This window comes from Micropterus dolomieu, unplaced genomic scaffold, assembly GCF_021292245.1.
Source record: "Micropterus dolomieu isolate WLL.071019.BEF.003 ecotype Adirondacks unplaced genomic scaffold, ASM2129224v1 contig_10547, whole genome shotgun sequence".
Classification (NCBI taxonomy): domain Eukaryota; kingdom Metazoa; phylum Chordata; class Actinopteri; order Centrarchiformes; family Centrarchidae; genus Micropterus; species Micropterus dolomieu.
Window position 1 is genome coordinate 703 of NW_025739533.1, and position 5,373 is coordinate 6,075.

Sequence of the window (5,373 nt, forward strand, 5' to 3'; positions counted from 1 at the left end):
AAAATAGGGAGATGCACAACCATGCAGCCCAATGACTATGTAAGAAATCCACTGCTTTTTTAAAGTGGTCCAGATGCATCTCTGACATTAACAAGTAAACACTGCTACAGCCAGAACCACAAAACCTATGTTAGCCGGATATGTCAGATGTAAAGGTGTTTAGATCCAACACCGCAGGAAAGGGACCTTCTCTGGGAGCATACACATAGGCCTGCGAGTAAATGTCAACAGTGGATCACATAAAATCCTACATCTACTTACATAATGACCTGGTGCGGCCAGAACAGTCTGGACCTCTGAAGACAGTGGAGATGGTCATGGACTTCAGAAAGCCCAGCCCCACCCTCCCCCATCATCCTGCGTGACTCATCAGTCGCCACTGTGGACTCCTTCCGCTTCCTGGGCACCATCATCTCCCAGGACCTCAAATGGGAGCTGAACATCACCTCCATCACCAAAAAGGCCCTGCAGAGGATGTACTTCCTGTGGCAGCTGAAGAAGTTCAGCCTGCCGAAGACAATGATGGTGCACTTTTACACCGCCATCCCTGAGTCCATTCTCACCTCCTCCATCACCATCTGGTACGCTGCTGAGAAGGTGATTGGCTGCAATCTTCCATCACTTCAGGACCTGCACGCCTCCAGGACTCTGAGGCGAGCAGGAAAGATTGCAGCTGACCCCTCCTTTCTCGTGTGTGCAATAAAGCTTCTTCTGATTCTGATTCTGATGAACATCCTTTTGATGCATCAATAATACTGATTTCATTGCTACAACCACAGCTTTATGGTTTATCTAATTATATTAACTTTAACGACAGAAAAGCAGCCAACATTGAGGTCAGGGTCTATGGGGTACAACTGAAAATAAGCTTGACTCAATCATTTTGTAAAAGCTCTATGCTGTTACACCTCATGTTGGTGGACCCAAGAGCCAACACAGAACACAGCAGGCGATGTGAAAGTGAGCAGTTTTTATAAACAAACGTGTTGATGAAGAGGTATGTGGTTGGGCAGACTCGTCATAGACGCTGGTAGTCTTACCACCATGGGGTTAATAACCTTGTTAATCACAAACGGATCCACAAAACAAGGTGCCAACTTATGTCTGGTGCACACCGATTTTAAAATCTTAATCAATTTTAAAAACATGGGATACCACAGACATAACAAACCGATTTTAATTACGCACATACAGGAGGAAGGGTGATGAAGCTGAAATGCAGCACAGTCCAGTGACACCTTTATCCAAAGCGACTTACAATTGCTATACAAGCAACAAGGGTTAAGTGTCTTGCTCAGGGACACAATGGTGGATGGGTAACAGTGGAGGATTGAACCCGGATCTCTCACACCAAAGGTAGGTATCTTATCCATTGCACCATCGCCACCCCATATACACTGCTCAAAAAAATAAAGGGAACACTTGTGAGACCATATGCTGGTGCGGTTGGCCCTGGGTTCCTCCTAATGCAAAACAATGCTAGAACTCATGTGGCTGGAGTGTGTCAGCAGTTCCTGCAAGAGGAAGGCATTGATGCTATGGACTGGCCCGCCCGTTCCACAGACCTGAATCCAACTGAGCACATCTGGGACATCATGTCTCGCTCCATCCACCAACGCCACGTTGCACCACAGACTGTCCAGCAGTTGGCGGATGCTTTAGTTCAGGTCTGGGAGGAGATCCCTCAGGAGACCATCCGCCACCTCATCAGGAGCATGCCCAGGCGTTGTAGGGAGGTTATACAGGCACGTGGAGGCCACACACACTACTGAGTCTCATTTTGACTTAAGGACATTACATCAAAGTTGGGTCGGCCTGTAGTGTGGTTTTCCACTATGATTTTGAGTGTGACTCCAAATCCAGACCTCCATGGGTTGATAAATTTGATTTCCATTGATAATTTGTGTGATTATGTTGTCAGCACATTCAACTATGTAAAGAAAGGAGTATTTAATGAGATTATTTCATTCATTCAGATCTGGGATGTGTTATTTTAGTGTTCCCTTTATTTTTTTGAGCAGTGTATATAATATGCTGTATAATAAAATCATAATTTACTGTATGTGTTGATTATATTTTGTATTATGAATCTGAATGTGCAAGGTAACTGGTAACTAAAGTTATCAAATGAATGTAGTGGAGTAAAAAGTGCAGTATTTCCCTCTGAATTGTTGTGGAGTAGAAGTATAGTTGCAGACAATGGAAATACTCAAGTAAAGTAATACTTCTATTGGTTAACAGTATTTTAACATATACCTACAGTAGGCTACCTGACTGCAGATGTCACACTGCCGCAGGCAGGGAGGTGACAGTTGTGTGTTTGGTTTTGTCTGTCTGTGTGTGTTCTCTGTCTCTCCCTCTGGCCTCACCTTTCCTCCCTCTCCCTCAGGGCGGAGTTGTGGGCTGCACCACTGGGCGGTTCTCCCCAACTGCAGGCAATCTGCTGCTCACACACCTGTCTCCTGTCATCATCAGGACTGGCTTTTATACCCTGCCATCTTCTCAGTTCCTTGCTGAATTATTAAGTCTAGTTTGTGAGTGAAACTATGACCAGCTTTATCCTGCCTCCTGTTGCTTCTGTACCTGTTTTTTGACTCTGTATTCCTGTGCCCTGCTTAGTGTTCTTGGAGAACCCTGCTCTGCTCTCGTGCCGCTCTGTTACGGAAGACGGCTGGAGATTCCCCATCGCAAACTCACTTCTCTGCCAGCCCTATTTAACTGCCCTGCCAGGCCTCGCACTTACCTGCCACGCCACGCCACACCAGAGGAACCTTAGCCCCAGCATCAAGCCTATCTCACCATATCTTGTGTCAAACTGTGGGAAAATCCTCCTGAGCCATGTTCTTGTCTGCATCTGGGTTCTGAGCCACGAGACAGTAAAGCAAATTGTGGGCTATTCATTATTTATTTAGTTCTTTCAATCACAGGTGGAGACCATACATAAAGTGATCAAGAAAAAAGGTCCTCAAGTATAGACGTACAAGGTGTGTGTATGTGTTTATATTTAAATGATTAATTATGTTGTTGGGGATGGAAACTTGTGAGGACAAAAAGCTGGTCCCCACAAGGATACCTACTTTTTCTTTCTTTTTTTTTTTTTTTTTTTTTTTAACTTTTTCCAAATAAACTACCTTGGTGTTTCTTCTGAAGTGTTCTGAAAGTTCACAGTAAGTAGGTAAGTCCATGTTTGTCAGTAGGAAAAACATGGACTTAGAACTTTGATTAAATGATCCTATTAAGTAGGTTGCTTAAATGATTCATCGAGACTGAAACCGACCTGCTGGATGAGAGTATATGGTATAAGGGAATCCCAAAAGGTAAATTTTAAATTTGTAAATGCCCCAACGGAGTCAGACTGATATCAGTAGGAAGGTTATGTATCTGTGAGTTTGACAAATAGCTTTTGTTTCACACTTTGAACAAGGATTTTCATCTTTAATGTTTAAACCTCAACTCTTGGTTATGAAAAGCTTTTAACTGGCGAGGCAGTAGTTAGGGAAGCCCTGTATCTAACTGTGTTACAGTGACTGATACTTATTTTATTAAATATCGCCTGCTATTAATTTTTTTTGGCCTCTGTGTCATTTAGCTTCAGTTTGACAGAATACTTGAACTTATGTTTGCATTGTGCAACACAGCCCTGTGCAAACAGAATTACATAAGGATTCAAGTAAATGATTTATTTAATAGCAGCCAGCAGTACATTTACATTACATTTATTTATTTAGCTGATGCTTTCTGCTATCGATTGCTGTTCTGAAAAGTTACAGCTTATAGGACGAAGACAAGAAACACCTACAAGCGAAAGAGGTGGCGTAAGCTAGATAACAGTTCTGGTCTATCTCTGAGTGACATTTGTCAAGCTTTTATCGTCAGTCAATTCTGGATTCATTGTAGTGCATGTATTGACTCCTTGAAAGTAAACAATCATTAATTAAGACTCCAGTGACTCTGTCGTTCTTTGGAAAAGATTTTCTTAACTACTTAGTCCTTCGAGCCAGACCCCAATATCCTTCCTCCAGCCAGGTTTGGGACCTGAAACCGTGCACAGGGGGAGTCAGAGATTCCTCGGGAAAGACCTCCTGCTGAATTGCTGTGACAATAGAGGCCAGGACCCGCTGGAAAGAAGAGGGTGACGGGATCCTACAGAGGAGACAGACTTACTGGACTCCCGGAGACCGGATTGTAGGTGAGGATAAAACATATAGTTACTTGAAAGACAGAAACTTGGTATTCAGATAGTGATGATATTCTGTTCCATTGGCTTGTTTCAGAGTGTTCATGAACCGACTCTGTTTTAACCACACCCTCGACCTTGTTCTGGTATACGGTATTGAAATTGAACATTTAATAGTGTTCCCACAGAATCCCTCTTTATCGACCACTGTTTTATAACTTTTGAGTTTGTATTGCTGAACTACACGCCATTGGGCAAAAAAATTCTATACAAGATGTCTGTCTGTAGCTAAATTTAAGGATGCGATTCCATCAGCTCTAAATTCATTATCAAGTCACAAAGTAACGGAGGACTCCTATACTAATTTCAGTCCCTCCCAAATCGATCATCTTGTTGATAGTGCTGCAGGCTTGCTGCGAATGACACTCGACTCTGTAGCCCCTCTAAAAAAGAAAATAATAAAGAAAGCAGTTGCTAAACAGCTGTGTGACTTTCTACAGAGCAATAGTTTATTTGAAGATTTTCAGTCAGGATTTAGAGTTCATCATAGCACAGAGACAGCACTAGTGAAAATTACTAATGACCTCCTAATTGCATCAGACAAAGGACTTGTCTCTGTACTGGTTTTATTAGATCTTAGTGCTGCATTTGATACCATTGACCATCAGATCCTATTGCAGAGACTGGAACATTTCATTGGCATTAAAGGAACCGCTCTAAGCTGGATTAAGTCCTATTTATCAAATTAAGTAATTTAAAGTTACCTGACACACAAATCATGGCTGGAATAGTGTTGTGTGATGTTTTCCAAGCCACTTTGTTTGTTTGGGCTGTTTTCAAACACCAGACAGAACGGACAGCTATCTGAGCGTGAGAAGATATTCACTGAATTTGACAAAAAGATATGTATTGGATTAGAATTGCATACCCCACCTTTAACTCTAGTATAATCATGTGTGAATGTGTGTTAATGTTTTGTAATGAATAGAACCATTTAATATTTGATTGATAATAGGTGATATCGCTTCTTGTAAGGCTATGAAAACAGGGTGCATGCTCACTACATTTAAAGGAGAAAACGTGAAGATGTATTTAGTGCACTGCTAGAATCTGACTGAAATTGAATTGTTAAAATGTGAAAAGTGGAAAATAGAACATTTGAGATTGAAACTGATATCATGAAATGGCAGCTTGAG

At 42.0% G+C, this 5,373-nt stretch overlaps 1 long non-coding RNA gene across 3 annotated transcripts; it reads left to right on the forward strand.

Annotated features, from left to right (window-relative positions):
- Positions 1-655: 655 nt before the first annotated feature.
- LOC123965649 lies at positions 656-4,301 on the forward strand. Of its 3 annotated transcripts, none has more exons than XR_006823748.1 (3): positions 656-1,356; positions 2,390-2,534; positions 2,620-3,940. It is a non-coding gene; the product is annotated as an uncharacterized LOC123965649 (long non-coding RNA). The 3 variants fall into 3 exon arrangements; XR_006823749.1 differs by lacking the exon at positions 656-1,356 and adding an exon at positions 4,023-4,301 and having other exon boundaries at positions 2,154-2,534; positions 2,620-2,984; XR_006823747.1 differs by lacking the exon at positions 656-1,356 and having other exon boundaries at positions 2,148-2,534.
- Positions 4,302-5,373: the final 1,072 nt, after the last annotated feature.